Here is a 3,265-nt window from a genome sequence, read left to right on the forward strand (position 1 = left end):
TATATATATATATATATATATATATATATGTGTGTGTGTGTGTGTGTGTGAATGTAGGTAAGTATTTCTGTGTATGTGTATGTTTGCATGTATGTACGGGTAACATCTCTTTTAAATGTATTTTCTTTTTTCTTTTTTCGTATTTTATATAATTATGTTCTAGTTTTATCTTTTTTATTATCATGTTGTTTTGCTTTGTAAAACAACTACCAATTCGAGAACTTTGTAGTCTCATCTTCAGAGTGAAAGAATGTCTGAATGTATTACACATTTTATATACTCATCATAGTTGATGAGTATTTGATTCACCCATACACTTTATGTATGGTTTGTATAATTTTTAATGGTTCTGGTGTTTGATGTATTCATTTCGGCGTATTATTCTCTGTCTGGCTCTATTTGATTAAATGCCCGTTGTTGATTGGTGTTTGGTTTATTCTATGAACTTCTTTATCTAATGCTTTGTTTTAGAGAGGAATGTAAATGCGCTTCTTAGTCAGGATTGTTTTACAAAATTTTATATCTGTGTGTACATTCGCTGTCTACATCTGAGTATATACATATTTGTCTTTGGTGTAAATAGACGTGATGTATCAATTGTTTTCCCTCTCAACATTCATGTTTACAAATAGAGTTTTATTAAAGCCGTTTTGTATGTTCAATTTTAGTACTACGTTGTTTTTAGTTCTAACTTTAATTTCCCGACACTTTCTGGCGTGTGTATTATGATGAGTATATCATTCACACACCCAATGTATATGCTTATATCTTTATTCTCCATTGTGGCCAAGTGAAACATCGTGATCAAGGACTCGAAAATCTACTCTTTTGTTATCTTTTTGTTTTACGTTAGCAGCTTGTTGCCATGACATCACTGTGTTGTGGTTCACTATTGCCTGTGCCGCTGTTGTCTATGTTGATTTTTCACACTTGATTCTTCACATCACACGATTCTTTTCACCCACGTGCTTCGTTTTAATTTTTGTGTGTTAGTATATTACGTATTTTCTGTGCTTCTGTGTGTTAGTATTTTTCTGTGCTTTTTCTGTGTGTTAGTATTTTTCTGTGCTTTTTTCTGTGTGTTAGTATTTTTCTGTGCTTTTTTCTGTGTTAGTATTTTTCTGTACTTCTGTGTTAGTATTTTTACATATTTTTTATTTCATATATTTTGGGGACTCATTGACTCAGGGTGAATTCATAATTTCACTAGATTAATTCTGTTCATAAAAATTTTAATTAGGCGTATTTCTTAAACCGTTAGCTTCACATTTCAACAGCTTAACTGAAATTTAGCCCATATAACAGTAACTGAGAGAGATATCATGCAACAGAGAAACTGTGGGTGATACAGATAATGTGACATTATTTTTGAATTCTGTATGCAAAATCATATAAGATATAGGTATTCTTTTCCTTGAGACAAATTCTTTGTTGACCAGTTTTATTCTTATTGTAGTTTAGAAATCCAAGCATGTAAACGTTATTTACATTATTTACATTTGACGGATATTTATCCTCATCTTGTTTGTTGTTAACACAACGTTTCGCTGATATACCTTCCAGCCTTCATCAGGTGTCTTGGGGAAATTTCGAACCTGGGTTCTCATTCCTAAGGTTTTTTCGATTTTATTATTATTATTATTATTATTATTATTATTAGTGGTTAAGACCGCAGACTACAAACCCCAAGATTCTAAGTTCTATTCCAGGCAGTGACCTGAATGATAATTATAATAATAATAATAATAATAATAATAATAATAATAATAATAATAATAATAATAATAACATCAACAACAACAACAACGACAACAACATCGAAAAATACCCTAGGAATGAGAACTCAGATTCGAAATTTCTCCCAAACACCTGATGAAGGCTGGAGGGTGTATCAGCCGAAACGTTGTGTTAGCAACAAACAAAATAAGGACAAATATCCGTCAAATGTAAATAATGAATACAAACATCTACATGCACGTGTATATTAATGATGTACACAGATACATGGCAAGTATGCATAATAGTGAAATACGCATGAAGTAAAGAAATGCAGACAAATATATTAGTATAACAATTTTTTTTTAAATAATAAAAACTTACAATCAATGAAGAGACAAAAGAAACAGTAAGATGATACATGCTGGTTTTATTAGGTATTTCTGTTTATTTAGAAACCTACAATGAACAGGTCATGTCACAGACGCTAAACTATAAATTTCACAGGGTACAACCTTAAAGTTGATACCGCTCCGCTAACCGGAGAAAAATTTCTGTCTCGCTATTGGCTAAAAATACAGAGTTTTTCCGATCTTTAAACCTCTATAACTCTTTCCTCCAGTTTTTTTTTCTCCACGACATCATACCTTCGTAGCAATGAAACTGGAAGACTACATTATTATATCCGATTTTCAGATCTTTTACTTGTGTAGGTTTGCTTACGTCCCCGCCACTAAGAATAAGTACTAGGCTTGAAAAGATTAAAATGTTCTGGGGTCGATTTGCTCGACTAAAAAACACTTCGAGGTGGTTCCCCAATTTGGCCGCAATCAAATGATTGAAACAAGTAAAATATGTGTGTGTATGTGCGTGCATATGTGTGTGTGTGTCTGTGTGTGTCTGTATTTGTCCTCCACCATTGCTTGACAACTGATCTTGGTGTGTTTATGTCTGCGTAAAATAGCGGTTCAGCCAAAGAGACCGGTAGAATAAGTACTGGGTTTATAAAGAATAAATCGGAGCTCGTTTTGGGAAAGAAAAATACTAGATCCACACGCGAGCGCACACACAAACAAACACAAACAAACACAAACGCACACACACACACATACAGACAGGCTTCTTTCAGGTTTCGTCTACCAAATCCATTCACAAACCATTCATCTGCCCGGGGCTATAGAACAGTGGTTCTCAATCATTTTTTTTTCTATGGACCCCGTTCAGTGTATATAAAAGTACCCTACTGTATTTTGATAATTAAATATTATTAAGAATTGCATTTAAAAAGAAGCATTGTAGAAGTATAAGCAATTTATTGCACATGAATTTTAACAAAATTCTATATGGACCCCGGTTCAGGAGCATTGCTATAGAAGACATTTGCCCAAGGTGCCACGTAGTGGGACTGAACCTGGAACCATGTGGTTAAGAAGCAAGCTTCTTACGACATAGCCACGCCTGCGCCTATTCGCACAACGACGCCTGTATCTACACACACACACACACACACACACACACACACACACACACACACACACACACACACACA

The sequence above is a fragment of the Octopus bimaculoides genome, chromosome 1 (genome assembly GCF_001194135.2).
Source record: "Octopus bimaculoides isolate UCB-OBI-ISO-001 chromosome 1, ASM119413v2, whole genome shotgun sequence".
Classification (NCBI taxonomy): Eukaryota; Metazoa; Mollusca; class Cephalopoda; order Octopoda; family Octopodidae; genus Octopus; species Octopus bimaculoides.